At 45.3% G+C, this 19066-nt stretch overlaps 1 pseudogene; it reads left to right on the forward strand.

Moving 5' to 3' along the window:
- The first annotated feature begins 14494 nt into the window (after positions 1–14494).
- Positions 14495–18829, forward strand: LOC150062734 (polycomb protein SUZ12-like; annotated as a pseudogene).
- The last annotated feature ends 237 nt before the right edge of the window (positions 18830–19066 follow it).

Here is a 19066-nt window from a genome sequence, read left to right on the forward strand (position 1 = left end):
GTAGACATATGACAAGGTCTCTCAAGCACTATGGACCCAGTTCTTCAAGAAAATCGTCTGGGGACTCTCTCCTCCAGTAACCCAAGATGAATGAGAAGACTCTGGGTGCAGAGAGAGAAGCAGCAGATTCAGGAGCTGGGCCTCTCCTCTCCTCCTCTCTGATGCCCTCAAGCACATGTGTGGAGCTGTGGTCCTGAGATTCCTCATGTCCGTAGTGCACGGCAGGCCTGGTCACCTGGCTGGGCTACAGGCAGTGTGTGCAGGAGGGATGACAGGTGGACTTAGATAACAGGGGTGAGCACCACTCTCCTCTTTGTAGGAGTGCCACCTCTACCTCCTTGTGCCCCTGGGCAGCCTTCCCAAACAATGCACTTGAGGGTGCTTGATCTTGTTACTTGGTTCCTCCAAATTGCTGTGTGACCTCAACGGCTCGGGCTCTCCTTGTCCTGGAGCCATGTATGAACTCTCTTTCCTGACTCCCACTCCAACAGCTCCCCTTGAGCTCCTTGCGCACACAGTGAGTGCTCAGGAAACCTACTGAATGCCCATGATGGGGAGATGCGAGCTGCCCTATACTCTGTAGCCCTGATGTTTCCCAGGGCAGGCAAAAGTGACTGGGCTGTCATGGTCCCAGAGGCTTTTCCCAGCCTTCTCAGACCTAGAGGAACCCAAATTTCCTATCCAGCAGGACGTCAACCAGGGCAGGGCCCTAGAGAGAGGAATTACAGAGACAGGTTAAGAAAGGCTTTAGAAACTTCCACAAAATAATGTTGTAGAACTGACCTGTCCTGAACCGTCAATAAAATACATAATCCAAAATATAAATGTGTGGCCAGCATAAACAAATTGGATCCACTGCCTGTGCAACAAATTTTTGACAAAGGGTTGGGCTATTGGCCATTCCTTGAGGCAAGAGTTTCCAATGAAATCTTTGCGTAAGTCCCTGAAAATTAACACGAGGGAGACTGAAGGCAAAATGAATGCGATCATCAGGATGTAGGAGAATTGCAAACAGGCAATCTTTAAGATCCACGATCATTTTATCCACGTAAAAACAATTAAGCCAATCACCTCAAGTAAATCATGGCCTTTTCTTTACTGCAATTCATTAAGTGATTTTAATTATGGTCCTTGTCAAACAAATTTGATAAAGGCTATTTACAGTGTACATGGCCAAGCATGCACTATTTATAATTACAAAGATACCTGCCAGTTTATTACAATTGAATTACACAGTGCCTGGAAATGGTGAACATCTCACACATCATTTAAATCAATACAATTTCAAGCAGAAAATGTTCCTTATTTGCCCACAATTGCAATACTTACATGAAAATTCTTATAAACACATGAATCATCTTAATCATTTAAACAGTCCCCAATTCTTTGCCATTTAACCTCATTAATCGTTTCCTCCTTGGGGAACCAAGGACATAATTCTTTTACATAATCGAAGAATGCCTTTAAATCTTTATTTCTAACCCGAGTTCCTCGTGTCTTTAGGGCTTCTTTTAGGCCTGAAATGAACAACTCCTGTGAGGATAATGCCTGTCCCATGGCCAGTCACTTACTTTGTGCTGTCTTCTCTCCTCTGTTGACCGGAACTGATGTCTTGGGTGGGCATCTCTGAGCTGGTCACACTATCACATGGTACCAAGGGTTTCCTGGAAGACCGCATTCCTCAGGCTGGCAGGCACTCGCGCCCCACGTTGGGCAGCAGTTGTCTCGTCAAGCGGGACATCAACTAGGGACAAAGAACCTAGAGGGGGGAATTAGACAGGAGACACAAAGAAGGCAGCAAGACAAGAGTTCTGATCAAGCTGCAGATTTTATTTTTCACACAGGGGTTTATATGCTCCTTCAGGGAAGACAGGAGGGCGTAAGGTAGAGGAGTAAATCCAGGAACTGCTTTGATAAGCCATATAATGAGTGATTTTGGCCCTTAATGTACTATGTTGTCTCTCATCTCTTTTGCTATCCCTTGGTAATCTCATATTGTTACAGTAACTCACTTTGTTATCTGATATATTGGATATATTTGTATTTGAAATTGGATAGGGAAGGGGGAAAACAAGATGAGGGTCAGGGGTCAGGGGTCAGGGAGGGAAATGGGGCCAAGATATGAGAAAGGGTATCAATGTATGTGAATTGATGCACCTCCTATATGCCAAATATAATGTAACCCTTCTATTACAATAAAAATATATGAAAAAGTATCCCATATGTACAAATTAATTAATTATGAAGTCCTTTGTTTCAGGTACAGCAGAGACTCGTTCTTCACTCATTACCAAAGATATCATCCTGATTTCCAATGAACTGAGGAAAGACCACGAGAAGCCCTGATGGCCAAGGGGACCAAATGAGGGGATGCGGGACGGGGTGCTGGAGGCATCTCCACACAGGCAAAATCCTTCATGAGCTCTTCCAGGCCAGCAGTGGATGTTCCCATGTCGCCGGTTGATGGCAGACCTTCTCCTCTTGTGTGCTCAGATGACCTGCAGCACCAATCTTCACACTCAAGAAAAGTAGACACACACACTGAGCTGTGGAGTTGAGGCCATGCTACCTACCCTGACACTGCCTTCCCAGAGTGTGCACGGAAGGTAAGCTGGATGGAGAGGCAGAAAGCCAGGGTGTCCACCAATCCAGTGGAGGGGCCTGGGGCCTGAGGGCCTTGCTAATGCTCATGCTCATGGGAAGCTGACTCAGGGCTTGTCTGTCATACTCTTGGCAGGCCGATGGGCCCATCTCCTCTGCCGTGCTTCCCAGCACACTCTTTCGCTCAGGTCCTGCTTCCTTGTGTGTCAGGGAATGAGGCAGCATGGCTGTGACCACTGTTTCCTTGCGGTGTGTTTCTTGCTCATGAGGGTAAAATGCTTGCATTTCCGAAGGTGAATGGATCCTGACAGGCCTGCAAGCATATTTCTGGACACCCGTAATGTATAAGGAAAGCACTCTGAAAGCTGCTTGAAGCAGGTGATTGAAGGGATGTGAAGGCTCCTGGTGCTGATGATGAAGCCACATGGTTGTCCTCTGCTGTGCCAGTGATCATTGTCTAACCATCCCACCGATTGCTTGAAAGAGGACAAGGCATCTGTGAGCTTTGCCTGGCTTACAGGCAGGAAGAAAGCTCTGCATGGGAAAAATGCTCAAGAATCTTCAGATTATGTCCCCTATCTTCATAAATGTCAAGAAGTTCTAGTTGAATTTGGTGAAGCAGGGTGACACTGATGTCCCGCCCATTGACCTGCCTTGAACCATGGAGAGCAGTGTGCTTCAGCTGCTTTCTAGCCCTGAGGAGTCCATTATACAGAGCAAGAAGGCACACCAGGCTCTCCTGTTCCTAATCTCCCTTTCCACCTGTAAGGTAAAAGCAAGGCAACCACGTGAGCAGAATGTAATCAGGCTATTATGATCATTCTAAAAAGGAAATAGAGCTGGTGAAACAGAGCATACCTTGAGAGTTTCCAAATACTGCACGGTTGAGGAATGTGAGGAGTTAGGCTTCTTCCCCCCTTTCACTTGTCTGCCTTCCACTCCTGCTGCTTTTTTTCACATCGTGCTGTGCTTAATGTGCATTCAGTGTACAAGGCAGTAGGAATAGTGGTGGCAGCAGTGGCACAGGTGGCAGTGGGTGCTGGCCCAGAAGCAACAGTGACAAATGGCAGTAGCTGAAGACCTGCAGAGAGACAGGTGAATGCAGAAATGCCAGGGAGCAAAGGGAGTGGAGACAGAGGGCTGTGGTGAGTAGAAGAAGAGCAGCAGTGGGCTGTGCTCACTGGAAGAGTCCCAGACAGCTGCCAGGCCTTAAGGCCCAGGTCTCAGACACCTGAGGCCCATAGCACTGGATGCTGCCTATGGCCGAGAAAGCCAGCATTCTCCCCTTACTGATATGGTGCCGACCATCCATCCTAGAGGCCTGTGAGAGCATTGCCACACTCATAGAAGCCATGTCTTGCTGCTCCCTGCTGTCTGCTGTCTCCTCCTACTGCTGCTGGCTACCCAGAATGACAAGAGCTGCCACATGCCAAGGCTTCTCAGGGTGAAAGCCCTGACCAAGAAGCCTCAAAAGTACCCCACAGTCCCAGTGTGCCACAAGGTCTCAGGGTTTGAGCTGTTGCTCTCTAGGTCTGCCAGCAGAGATCCTTGGCCTTCGAGGTCTATGGAATTTTAAAGAAAAACAAGTCACATTGTAGAAGATGGTGTCCAACCAAAAATTCTTCCCAAAGAAATGGAGAAGTGGAAAGGATCGGTGGAGGATATGTAGAGACTCAAGACTTGTTTCTTCTCAGTAGAAAACTGACGCCCAGGAAGTGGTAGGTGACAAGGTAGATTCACTTTAGTGTATGGACACACTCCCACATAGTCACGGCATTCCAGTGTCAGTGGGTTACCCAAAACGGATGTCATTAATATACCTGAGAGACACCAAGGATAGAGATGCACCTTTGCATTTTATCCATTCTCTGGAACGTTTGCTTACAGGAAAGTACAGCCCCTCCTTGAGATTCCACTTAGAAAATGAAAAGTAGGAGGTGATGAAATCAGAAACAGTGTTGCATTCACTGTAAGAATCATGCTTTTGGAAAAGAATGCAGAATTTATTGCAACTGGTTTCTGAAAGAAGTAGGTCCAATATGAAGAATCACGATTGAGCTTTGATTCAGTTTGGATTTTTCTGAAGCAATCTGAAAATGAGTAGAGGAAGTAATGCCTTTAGATTTGTCATGGTAAATAGATATTCACTTAGAATTCCCACCTTAGAAGTAATGTCCATGGCCACATTAAGGCCACATGTTACATTAAGGCCAGGTTACAACAAAGATACTTTTAGACATGCAGGGCATTCAAAATTTTTTTTTTCTCTTGATGCCCTCATTGAAAGCTAAAAGCCACCATGGGTCGGTGTTAAGCCTGTAAATCTATCTACTCTGGAGATTGAGGTCTGAAAGTTGGACATGTGGATAGTGCTCCAAAGAGAAATTTGATGAGACCCCATCTTTGCTATAAGGAGCAGAAAGTCAGCTGGAGGCTTGGATGAAATGGAGAGCAAGAACCATGAAGAAGAGATTTAATTACCACAGGCCCTTGAGCAGGAGCTCTGGTAACAGGAAGCAAAAGACAGAAAGCAGGGAAAAAGTGAAAAAAGGCAAAAGAAAGAAAGAAAGAAAGCAGGAAAGGAAGGAAGAAAGGAAAAAAGGAAGGAAGATATGGAGGGCAGAGGGAGAGTGGGTGTGTGGAGGGAGAGGGAAAGAGAAAAGGAAAAAGGAAGGGGAAAAGGCAGCTGGAAAAATCCACTCAATTAAGGAAGATTCTTCCAGAAATGGTGCTGAAATGCAACAGCAACTGAAACTAGAGCCTCGTCTCACCATGTACAAGAAAGAACTCAAAAACCCTCAAAGAATGAAATATACCATCTGAAATTCTGAATCACCTACAAGGAAATATTGAGGAATTTCAAGAAGAATTATTCTCTGAATAGAACTCCCAATGGCCACGAAGTGATAACAGGGAACAACTTATGGCCATGCATCAAAATAGTGTTTCCAAATAAGAAGAAAATCCAGGAAACCACGTGCTGAATGGGAGAAAAGCTTTGCCAGTGACTTCAACAAATAAAGGATCAATATCTACAACATACCAAGAGCTCAAAGATTTAAACAACAAGAAACAAGAAGGACAAGTGAATTGAAGCCTTCTTTCTCAGAAGAACAAACACAAGAGCCTAAGAGATACTTGAAGACACAGTAGGTTTTGTAGAAGGGAAGGCGCCTGTGGCACATGCCTGCAATCCTAGCCACTCGGGAGGCTCAGATCTCAGGACAGATCTGAGGTTTGAGCCAGCATGGGATGGAAAGTCTATGAGACTCTTATGTCCAAATATCCACCAAAGAGATGCAAGTGGAAAAGCAGTAGAGCTCCAGCCTTGAACAAATATGTCAATCCAGTCAAATTTAGGGTTACAAGAAATCTGCAATAAATACTGCCAGGAAGGGAAGTGAGGGAGGAACTGTCAAGCTCTAGGTGGCAATAGAAACTATTGCAACCACTATGGAATCAATAGGAAGATTCCCCAAAACTAAAAGTATACTCACCTATAATCCTACCACTACAGGGTATATAAAAGAAATTGTGTAGGTACACAGGACAGTCATACACTCAAGTTCATTGAAGTACTGTACAAAACAGCAAATTGGTAGAGTCAACCTAAGAGCCCAACAACTGATGAGTGGAGGAAGAAAACATAGGACATACCTGCCAAGGACCATCAGTAACAGGGTACATATATACCATGAAGGGTTACACTCATACTACACGTCTTCAATCTGCTAGTAGTGAAAACGAGGCATCATGTCACTTGCAGCTAAGTGAATGGAGCTGGTAATTGTCCTTTGGAAAGATTTTCATTGCTTTCCTTAAGCGCAGCAAAAGGCACGTGTTGTGCTCTCAGGAGGTCCAATGGCTCTGCTGCAGAGATGGTCCATGATCCCGAAACAAGAAAGACTTTTTGTAAGAAGTGTGGTAAGCATCTGCCTCACAGGGTGACCAGTGCAAGAAGGACAAAGCTTTCCTGTATGACCAAGGGAAAAGGTGCTATGATGGGAAGCACAGCAGCAACAGAGGACAGACCAAGCCAACATCCCCAAAGAAGGCCAAAGCCACTAAGAGGATCTTGCTAAGGTGTGAATGTGCTGAGGCAAATTGCAGATCCAAGAGGATGCTGCCATCAGGAGATGCAAGGATTTTCGACTAGGAGGTGATTAGGAGCTAAAGGGCCTAGTTATCCAGTTCTAAGGTTGCTTTTTCTCTTCTTTCCTTCCTTCCTTCCTTCCTCCTTCCTTCCTTCTTTCTTCTTTTTTCTTCTTTCTTTCTTTCTTTCTTTCTTTCTTTCTTTCTTTCTCTCTTTCTTTCTTGTTTCTCTTTTGACTTAATATTCAAAGGAGAACATCTTCAAGCTGTGCAGTTTCTTGATGGAAAATAATAAATCACAGATAATACGCATTCCAAAAAAGAAAAGTTTTCCACTGAGTTTACTTAATAACAGTGATGTCTAGAAAATCCCTCTAACTCTTTTACTGGTCAAGAGTTGGCTACTCACAAGAAGATTGTTTTGTCTGGAGAGAAGTGTCTTCTGAAGTAAGAACTTACTATATATTTCATGAATAATGATTGGGCCCAAGAATTTAGCTTAGTGGTAGAGTGTTTGTCTATCATGCACAAAGTCTTGGGTTTGATTCCTCAGTGCCACACATAGAGCAAATGCCAGATGTGGTCCTGTGACTTGAGAAAGCCCACGGAGAGTGCTCAGCTCCTGAGTTCAACCCCCAAACTGGCAAAAAAAATTGAATAAGCATATATAATATCGCTCTGATTGCCCTCATGATGTGTAATACACACATGCCTTGATTGATTCCAGCTTTGTTTTAGTGACTGGCTCTTCAGAAACCTTGAGTGGACCAAGGTGATATTAGGGGACAGATCCTGACTACATTTTCCCAGGTCAGAAGAATGACCCCCCAGCTGGGACCATGGCCTTGTAGGAAAAGTGCTTGCCAAGCATGCACAGAGGCCTGGATTCAAGTCCTAGGTCCCACATACACAGAAAAATGCTGGTAGACCTGTGGTAGCTGAAGTGGTAGAGTGTTAGTGTGGAGAATGTCAAATGACAGTACTCAAGCCTGGAGTTCAAGCCCCAGGATGGGCAAAATCCCCCCAAATCAATGCTGACCCCACTGAGATGGTATCTGGAGGCTCTGGAAGGCAATCAGTAAAGAGCCAAAGCCTCTGTACAATGTGAAGCTTAGCCAGGCAGCAGTGCTCAGTCCTGTAATCCTAGCCACATAGGAGGCTAAGCTGTGAAAAACTGAAGGTCAAAACCACCAATGGCAGCAAGGTTGGTCTTCCTTGTCTTTCTTTGGCTGTCAGGTTAGTTTCTTCTTTTAGTTTCACTGCATCATTTCTAATATATAATTTCCTTGGGGGTCTGCTGGAAGTATTTGCATGGCTGCCTTGTCTTTCATTTGTGGAACTGCTCCTCCAGTTACTTTTCCTCTTCCTCAGTGCTGGAATCAGGTGTGGACCTTGATCATGTGAGTTGAGTGTTCTCATCTCCAACCTCAGTCTAGATTGGAGAAACGGCCCTGGCACCTTGCAACTACCGACTCTTAGTCCTAACCTAGGCAATTACTTCAACAACAGAAATAGATGTGATGAAGAATCTCAGCTAAAAACTTGTCCCTGATTGTGCCAATAGAAAAGCTGGACTACATCCTCACATGCACACAAATGCACTTTCACACACACATATAAGCACACACAAACCCACTCACTGATGTGTATGCATGCACACCCTTAGAAGACAAATGGGACTCTTCCAAAAGTTAACCACTTCACAGCAACGTACTGCCCTGATTAAATTGGAGGAAATTCCTTTCAAGAAAACCTTCTAACTATGAACACAATGCCCCCACCTAAGTCTGTCAAACAGTCTGGATTTCTGGTGTGTCCCAGCAGGACCTGTTTCCCAAGGGATATGGTGGGGTCTTTAAGTCATATGCCTGTAAACCGGGGTGACTAGTTCATGCCTATCCATAACCATTGTTTGTGTTCCATGTAATCTCACAGCACATCTATACCTCTTTGGACTCTATAAATGAAGATTACCAATGCATGTTTTGATATTGAAGCAGAGGAGGCAAGGATACTCACCAGAGATTTTCTCTAGTCAAATGACAGAGAGGGGGAGAGGCTTTGAAATGACCTACTGTGTATTCATGAATGTCCGGGGTTTCTTATGAGCATCCAGGCTTTGGGACAGAAAAGCAAAGGAGGAGGGCCAAGGAAATGGGCCTCAGGTGTTCCTGAAACTGTCCATGCTGTGATGTGCAGAAGCAGCAGCTCGGGAGAGATGTTCACTAGAAATAGGGACACCCAGACAAAAGTGAATGTTTGGGATGGGGTTTTGTTTTACAGCTCTTGTCCTGTGCAAGGGAGGAGTCAGTCATTTCCAATAATCATTTGGCCTGGAGGAAAGGCTCTCTATTCAATGACCCGGGAATCCTTCAACACAGGTTTGACTGCAGACCTATCTCAGGTAGGTTAAAAAAATTGAATTTCCTAAAATCCATTGTTAACTATTCATATTCTCCGTTGCTCTAGTCACCTTTGAATTATTCATATAGCCCCTGTGACTATGGTGTTGCAGAGTGTTGGGGACTATTTCTCACGACACAATGTCCTACTAGACAGCAGTGTGCAGGTAGAGTTGGCCAGTCTACTCAAGGATGTTTTCTGTCTCCAGTTTCCACATGCAGTGGACAAAGTCTTAGACCCTCTGCAGAGCACCAGCTGTGATCCCTCGGTGAAAGATTCCAGCCACAAATTAGTACATACCTCACCTGTGGCAACATACCTGACCTGAGCACATGAGCTTCGAAGTACATTTCAATTGTAGATATTCCCCGATGGAGCTCAGAAGGTTGCGCGCTAACATTCCCTCATGTTAGAAAAGCAGTTGATAGCCTACCTGGAGGCCCAGTGCCTGCCAGGTGTGAACCTGCATCTCTGAGGGACTAGGCAAAGCAGGAGAGTGTGTAAAGACAAAACAGTGTGTAAGGATAAAAACTGTTTGCATGGCCCAAACCCAAGAAATGTGCTGTGTGTTGGCAGGCCCCTAGAGTGTAGCTCCATGGATGACTGTAGGCTAAGAAGGTCAGGGTTCAACCTGAAGTGGGAGAAAGGGGAGGGGAAAGGATAGATTTGCCCTAGAGAAACTATGAGTAAATTACTGGTGTGCCGTCTCCAGCAATCATCAAAACTGACACCATGCAAGCCACTGTTAGCTTGTATACTAGCAATGAGATCTGAGGAGATGGATCCAAAGTCAGTCTGGGTAGGAAGCTCCAAGAGACTCTTATCTACATTACCACCCAAATCCATACTTGGAGCTGCCTTAAGGGTTTTTTTTATTTTTTATTTTTTGCCAGTCCTGGGCTTAAGCCTGAGCACTGTCCTTGGATTTTTCTCAAGGCTAGAGCTCTACCACTTGAGCCTCAGCGCCACTTCCGGCTTTTTCTAAGTATGTGGTACCAAGGAATTGAACCCGGGCCTTCATGCATGCTAGGCAAGTACTCTACCACTAGGCCAACCTCCCACCCCCCCCCTTTTTATTGAAATAGAGGGGTTGCAGTTTTATTAGCCAGATAGAAGGTGCATTACTTCACACACATTGATACACCTTCTCATGTTTTTGTCCCCATTTCCTTCCCCCAACCCCTCCCCTAATCTTGTTTTTCCCTTGTCTCCTTTCCTATTTCAAATACACAAATAAACATATATAAAATATATCAGTTAAAAACTAAGATACTGTAACAATAAGAGAATAACCACAGGACAAAAAAAAAAGAGATGACAAATAATAGTGCATTAAGAACAACACTCACACAATATATAGCTCTTGTTTCCATATCCTGGAGGTCATTTAGCCTCATCCTATGTGGCCTTATGTATCTTGGTTTGGAGCTATTGTAATCTGCTACTAGGAAAATCCAAGGTTTGTACTAATTATTACAAATAGGGAAACCATGATCAAGAGTTATAGTAATAGTCTTGAGCATAAAGTTCAGGGCCAATGCCTACACACTATGTTCAAGCTACAGGGTGTACACACACACACACACACACACACACACACACACACACACACAGTGACTCAATCTCATAGCTAAGTATTTAAGAACTGGACAGTTAAACATACTGTAGTAATTCCAGGAAAGCTGTAGAAGATTAAAATAAGCAATGTCAAATTTACATTCCATAGACAGTGGATACAAACATAGAAGGACAAGAACACTGGTGATCTCAAAGACATTTTCTCTATTTACAAAGGAAACATTAGCAAAGTATTTTAAGCTGTGCGATGTATTTGTTGCTTATAGTCTAATAAAGCCTGAAATCCACGGTAGACTGGTGATCGATATTTCCACTTGCAAAGAAGACACTTATTTCTCACTCTTCTTTGGAGACAACATGGCAAGGCAAGGAGAAGCTATCTGAATGCTCCTCACAGCAGGGGAAATTTTCTTGAAAACATATTTTATCTTCAGCTTTGTTTACAATCCCATCACATCTAGCACTGACACGGTTAGATAATTCATTTGTGCAAAAATTCCATACGAAGTTGGGTTACATGTGCTATTTCTCCATTTGATATACTTTTCCATTTCAAGAAATGATTTATCTACATTGCTAAGCTCCAATTTCTTTTAGAACTGTGTCGTCAGTTCTTATCATGCCATGGATATGACGCTTTAAGTTTTGACCATCTTAAATTCTACACTTGCATTTCAACAGTCTACAATTATTGGTAAGACTGAAGAATTATTTCACTGAATGAAATAATGGAAGAGGATGGTCGCTGACGAATCTGTGACTGACATGTGACTGGTGTTCTTTCTCTGCTCTGTGTCTGCTCATGTGCATGTTACCTTATGTTTTGTTCATCAGTGTGCTTAGGGTTAAGGAATGTACCTAGCTGGAAGAAGTGTGATTTTGGATTGACTTAGTTTACCACTTCATGCAGCTCAGCAGTGTTCCCCTCGCTGGAGCACTGCGCTGGTTCTGGTGTGGCCTCCCTTTTCCTGCAGATGTGCATGGTGATATCCAGCCCTCCCAGCACCTGAGGGTGGCTTCCCTGCCAGCACAGAAGGAACTCAGGCGTTTCCCACATACCCTATGGCCAGAGAAAATGTGATTTACACCAGTGAGACTTCAAGGGATTTGAAACGGTCAACAATGACACCTGGAACTCATGCCCAAGATTGGGGAGTCACAGGCTCAGGGCATCACCTTGAACACAGGATTTGTGCAAGGTCAGTATGGCTGACATGGAGTGGAGGGAACTGCTCTTTCTCATTCCACAATAAATGACCTTAAAGCCTGAAAAGGTTTCAGCTTAGAATAGGGTATGTGCCAGTGTCTGCCATGAACTCGGGCAAAGACAAATACCCACACCGAACTTGTGCTCCTAGAGAAATGGCTTTCATGGACTTGCAGTTTTTCCAATCGACGATTTAACTGGAGTAAACCATCCACTCACAACACTCAATCCCCAAAAGGGAAACCTTGCAATTTTTCCCAGAATGCATCAAATAATGGTCCTTTCATGGTTGCACTCCACACAAACGTTTGAGCAGGCACTTCAGATTAAGCCAGTATAACCTAATATATTACTTCACGCCCATCTCTCCTGGAGGGCTGGGGGCTCAAGAACCCCAAGATCCCCTCATATTAGGAGTCCATCTTAGAGTTGCTGATGTTTGGTGTAGAATGGTATCCGTGATAAAGTGTGTAAGGCCTGGGTGAGAAGCCCACATGTCTAGAGGTTTCGTGGCTGACATTTCCGATGTTGACTTCTTCATTGGTCTCCAATTGGGAGCGGCCATGACTGCTAGACTCTTTGATTGAAGCCTGGTGACTGAATGGAGGGCCTGCCTTAATCCCAAGGCCTCCCATGGGGGCACCCATGCTGGCTCCAGACCCCAATGTGCCCTGAGCCTGAGGCAGCTTTCATGATTCTGCTCAGTTCCAGGTAGCCCATCTGCCCATCCCCTGGGAACCACCTTCCTCTGGGAACCACCATGGGAACCAAGGAAGAAAGGGATGTGGGCAGAGCTGAGGCCATATAGCCCAGTCAGAAGGTGGCTGTGTGGAAGAGGGCGGGATGCAGCCCCAGCTTCTGGGCTCACTGTCCCACCACTGAATGCCTGTGAGTACCATGCCCTGTGAGTCCTCTTTTTTTTTTGATTTCAAATAAACATTTAATGTAAAAACAAATGTTCTTTAAACTGAATTTCTTTTACATCTACTGTACCATTCAAATGCTTTATCATCTTACATGATTTCTTCAAAATCTGTTATCAAGGGTACATATAGAAAAGCATTTTTTATAAATAGAAACAAAGGCTTTTTTCAGCTTTTATTATAAGATGACATAAAAAGTTTACTCAACAGAAGTAATTTCATTACTATTTGGGGGAGGGAATCGCCAACTTTTTGTGCAAACAATGCTAGCCTTCTTTTAAGCATTAAGAGCATTAACTGCTTAAGAAATGACATAAGCAATAATTCTACACCTACATCTCCCCTAAAATAATCTATTTTTTCTTTTTTTACATATGTGCACAGCTTTAGCAAATTAAAGCCCGAGAGAAATGCTGAAAACCCGCTACCCAGAGGCAAAATGGGAGTTTACTGTAACTCCACAGGGAGTCAAGGAGTCTGTAATGAAAGCTGCAGTTTCCCTCTTTTCTATTATTTTTTAACACAGAAATCAATGACTAAGAACTTAATACTGGATGACAAATCACATCCACATTATTAAATAGCCTCACAGTTAAACACATCTTAAAGACCAACCAAATCAGTATTTACACATTTTATAAATTTCTGAAGACACCATTAGAAAGCTTATATATCCCTTCATGAAAGAAAATAGGGAACTGCATCTGATGGTGGTGGAATGAAATAAAAAGAAAAACCTGTATTTACAGCAGCATTGATCCTTTATAAATAAAGAATATGAAAATGCAACATCTTTAAAGGACAATAAAAAAATTGAGGTGATGTTACTCAACCACAGTGCTTGGAGTTGGAATAAAACCTATTGGTGCTTACTCATTAATGTGCCAGTAGTGAAACCGCTTTCTGTTGGAAAAAAAATCCAACCATATACAGGTGCGTAAACCACACAACACAGGGCAAAACTGCTCCAAACAATTCAAGTCAGCTTATCTGTATCGGATATTCTGATCAGAAAATACATTACAAAGACATCCTTGCAAAGAAAAAAAAAGTGTAACATTTTCTGGTTCATTTTTATAATGTCCCTACGCCCTCCTGAAAGTGGCATATTAAAAATCTCAAACGACCTCCCTTCCTTTATACACCTAATGTAAAAATGTGTACAGCAAAATTTTCCATGTGATTACCCAACTGATAAAAAAATGAAAGGAGAAAATGTTCAAGTTTTTTTTTCCTTTTTAAAAATAGATTGGGTATGCAAAGCAAAAAATTACCAACCTGAAAGCCAATGCCAGTCATCCTTATAAGCTCGGACAAGGCCCGGGACCCGGGTCAAAGGTGTGGAAGGCAATACCTTCTCCAACAGGCCAAGATGAACAAGTGCTACTTTGCAATGGAAACATCAAATACCTTGCGTTGTGATTTTTCATTCTAAATCATTTACATGATTTCAACATCAAGGATCAAGGTTTGGCTGCACGTAGTAATGCAACCTCAGTTCTTCCTTTTGTAAAAGGGTTTTACAAAAATTGTTTTGAAAAAAGGAAAAAAAAAGCAAATCACAGCCCGATTTTCCCTCCTCAAAACACCTCACGATTACAAAGTAGAAACATACCCAGTCCCAGATGCCGAAGCATCATCATTTAAGTGTAGGACATTTCTAGATTCGTTCAATATATCTCTTAAGACCATGTTGCAGGTATAACACTTCCTTTGAAGTACTGCTCGTCGTGCTCAAGAAAGTTTCAGTGTCGTCAATCCAGTGGGCAAGCGCGCACTGCCGCATGGTGAAGTGGAGCAGAGCCTTGACTCACGTCCTTGTGGGATCCTTTACTTCATGGCATGCGCCTGTCTGGAGCCCAGGGTCTACACATACAACAGCTCCTCCCAGAGGCTGAATCCCCTCCAGTGCAATCGTGTCTGTCCATACACGTGGTCAGATCTGCTGTTTTCAGAGTTGTTGTGTTTGCTCTGTTTGGAACCCTGAGACGCCGTCCTGTCCAAAGCTTTCTCTTTGGAGTTCATTCACTACACCCATTTGCTGCCCCATCCTGTTCCTCAGCTTCCTCTCCATCTGCAGGGGAAGCTCCTTCCCTCCTCTCCTCCTCCCTCCCCTCCCCTCTCCTCCCCTCTCTCCTCCTTCCCCCCTCCGTCCGCCGGAGGCTGCTGGGGCGAGCGGGCGGCGGTGCGGGCGCTCACGCTCCGGGGCCGCCCGGCGGGTAGCTGGGGGGGAGGAGGCACCGCGACGGCGCCGCAGAACACGGCGGTGGGGGAGGGGGCGGCTCGGGGCCCAGCGCGGGGTCCGGGGGAGGCGGCTTCGGGGGTTCGGCGGCAGTTACTGGGCCTCCTCCTCCTCCTCCTCCACGGCCGCGGCGGCGGGGGCGGCGGTGTGGCCGGTGAAGAAGCCGAACAGGGAGCTCGTCCAGGCTGACCACGAGCTCTCCCTCCAGGCCTTGGAGAAACCAACACAGATCCATAGATGTCTCCCAACTCGAAATCTCACAGCACCAATCTTTCTGCACAGAACTCTTCCTCACACGTCTCATGGAAACTCCAGAACAAACATCAAAAGGAGAGCATGTGAGGTGGATGATAGGTTACCAAAAGTAGAGAAAATGAAAGGAGAGCAAGAACCTCATAGCTTGTCTGCTCATCTGCAGCTGACATGTACTGGTTTACTCCACAAACATGAGAAGCCATCACAAAACTCAGAAAACGAACAAAATTCCGTTACCCTACAAGTCCTGCTTGTGAACGTTTGCCATAAAAAAAGAAAGGATGAAAGTTGTCCAATAAGGCAAGTTCCCACAGGTTAAAAGCAGGTGCCTTTGAATCCCGACCTCAATCACACAGAACCTGGGAATGTTCCGTCCCTTGCAGTTTCCAGTAATGAATTTGAACCTAGTAACAGCCATATGGTGAAGTCCTACTCATTACTATTTAGAGTGACTCGTCCAGGAAGAAGAGAATTTAATGGAATGATTAATGGAGAAACCAATGAAAATATTGATGTCAATGAAGAACTTCCAGCCAGAAGAAAACGAAATCGAGAAGATGGGGAAAAAGACATTTGTTGCACAAATGACAGTATTTGATAAAACAGGCGCTTACAGCTTTTAGATGGGGAATATGAAGTAGCCATGCAGGAAATGGAAGAATGTCCAATAAGCAAGAAAAGAGCAACATGGGAGACTATTCTTGATGGGAAGAGGCTGCCTCCATTTGAAACATTTTCTCAGGGTCCTACATGGCAATTCACTCTTCGCTGGACAGGAGAAACCAATGATAAATCTACAGCTCCTATTGCTAAGCCTCTTGCTACTAGAAATTCAGAGAGTCTCCATCAAGAAAACAAGCCTGGATCAGTTAAACCTACGCAAACTATTGCTCTGAAGGAAACATTGACTACAGATTTACAGGCAAGAAAAGAAAAAGATACTTCAAATGAGAACCGACAGAAATTGAGACTATTTTATCAGTTTCTTTATAACAATAACACAGGGCAACAAACGGAAGCAAGAGATGACTTGCATTGTCCTTGGTGCACGCTGAACTGTCGCAAACTTTACAGTTTACTCAAGCATCTCAAACTCTGCCACAGCCGGTTTATCTTCAATTACGTTTATCATCCAAAAGGTGGTAGGATAGATGTGTCCATCAATGAGTGTTATGATGATCCTATGCCGGAAATCCACAGGATATTCATCGCCAACCTGGATTTGCTTTTAGTCGCAATGGACCAGTAAAAAGAACACCTATCACACACATTCTTGTGTGCAGGCCAAAACGAACAAAAGCAAGCATGTCTGAATTTCTTGAATCTGAAGATGGAGAAGTAGAACAACAAAGAACATACAGTAGTAGCCACAACCGTCTGTATTTCCACAGTGACACCTGCTTACCGCTCCGTCCACAAGAGATGGAAGTCGATAGTGAGGATGAGAAAGACCCCGAGTGGTTGAGAGAGAAAACCAGTACACAAATTGAAGAATTTTCTGATGTCAATGAAGGAGAGAAAGAAGTCATGAAACTATGGAATCTCCATGTCATGAAGCATGGGTTTATTGCTGACAATCAAATGAATCATGCCTGTATGCTCTTTGTAGAAAATGATGGACAGAAAATAATTAAGAAGAATTTATGTCGAAACTTCATGCTTCATCTGGTCAGCATGCATGACTTTAATCTTATTAGCATAATGTCAATAGATAAAGCTGTTACCAAGCTCCGTGAAATGCAACAAAAGCTAGAAAAAGGAGAATCTGTGAGTCCTCTTTTGAGGGCTTCCTCAGGACAATGCTGTTCTTACTCTTCCTGGACAAGAAACTGGCCGGGTGGGAGGCTCTAGCTCCTTGCACAGCCTGGAGCTAAGACCAGAAAGAGTTGTGACCACAGCAGGGCCAACCCTGGAGGCATCCCAGGACCCCTGGGAACTTTGGGGCCAATAGGCCCCACCTTTAGATGGTCCATGGACTCAGACTGGAGGCTGTCAGGAAGTGGTTCTGGGGTTGCCCATGTGTGCTGCCCACAATGCGTGCCCCAGCTCACATTTCAGATGGGCTCAGCTGTTTCATATTTGTAAACCAGGGACAAAGTTCCCTTCAGGAGCTAAATAGAGGTCCTGATTCGTGCCCTGCAGTTCCCTGAGCACTGCCATGACCTTGAATTCCAGGTCGAAAGAGAACAGGATGCTCACTGGTCTTCACAGTGGAGGGGGCACCAGGCAACTCATGTGGGTTCTTCCCTGGGGTCACACCACTGTCTAGATGAATCTCTTGCACCCACCAAGTTGAGACAGCAGAGGGCAGGATGGGTCTATACCTGGACTAGGGTTGTGCTCAGTCTAGGGCAGGGACAAGGGGCCTGAGGACAGGGATCTGACTGTTCTTCTCAACTCTCCCTGTGCCCTGCAGAGACTGAGGCTTCTAGGGCCAAGCACAGGCTTTTCCCACATGATAGGTCACCTTGAGGACCTGCTGTCACACTCGCACCCTGCCCCTCTACCCACGGAGAAATGGCCCCAAGTCAGCAGCAGCACTGAAGGCTGGCAGTTTGCCAGGGGCATCAGAAGATAGCTGTGCTGCTTGGATGCCTGAGGCTGGGGAGAACTTGGCCTCTTGCTGGAGCTCAAGGGGCATCCAGAGGCAGCTCTTATCCTATCTGATTTCCCATGCTTGGTCCCCTGGCTCACTCACATTCTTGGAGTCCTTGTCCTTATCCCGATGTAGAGATGCCAAGTGGGTGAGGATGGTTCTGAAGTAAGAGCCTCTGGAAAGGGAAAAGAAATGGTCAGTGGGACTCTGCCTGAGGCCTCCAGAGTCTCTGCCTGGCATGTGAGGCAGGTCTAGGCACTGGGTCTCAGGAAGCAGAGGTGCATGTCTAGGTGTGTCTCCATGCTCCTTCCTGGACCTCTGAGAGCCCCTGGCATATGTGTGTCCCTAAAAAGGGCATGAGGGCCTAGGGAGGAGGGCAGGGATGGACCAATTTCATTCTGCCAATCATGAGGTGCCTCAGCCTGCATGTCCCAGGCAGGGCACATTTGCTTTCCCCACCACACTTCCTTTCTGTCTGCAGTCCACAGGCATTGGCCTTCACCCTGTGGCATGTCCTGTGAATGCCATGGGATCTCAACAGTCCCCAGGCCCCCACTGAGGGTTAAGGAAGCAAGGCCAGTGGACAGATCAAGGCACCTGGGCTTCTGCCTGCTTGTCCTTGTTACTCCCTGAGCCATCAGGATCCCTGGACCTCAAGAAATCAAGATGGCTTGACTTGGTGAACCCAGACCTGGTCCTGGGTTTTGCACTCACCAAGCTGGAATGTGCAGTAGAAATGTCCTCTGCCCAGGGAAATGGTGGGTGTGGGCAATAGAGGAGAGAGGGAAAGACTGCATGCCAAGCTACTCACCACAGCCATGATTGCGAGCTGTTTGGCCTTCTGGTCAGGCAGCCACTCTATCAAGTGTGCTGTACTCATTTCTTCTAACTTCAACAAAGAAATCCTGGATGGCACCCTGGAGGAAATCTGAAAATCCCCCACTGCCAGTGACTCCCAGGGAGCTGGGTCTGTCTCAGTTGCCATGTCTGCCTCTCTAGCCAGGGGGACAGAGTCCGGCTCTAGCTCTGTAGAACTGAGCAGTGTAGACCTGGTATCCTCAAAGATTGACAGGCCATAGCCTTGATCATTGCGAGGTACTGGATAAACAACCTCCCCGAAACCTTCGCCATTCATTTCCAGAGGTGAAGATGGCCCGGGGGCTTCCTCC

This window comes from Megascapheus bottae, chromosome 5 (assembly GCF_031878675.1).
Source record: "Megascapheus bottae isolate mThoBot1 chromosome 5, mThoBot2.hap1, whole genome shotgun sequence".
Lineage (NCBI taxonomy): Eukaryota > Metazoa > Chordata > Mammalia > Rodentia > Geomyidae > Megascapheus > Megascapheus bottae.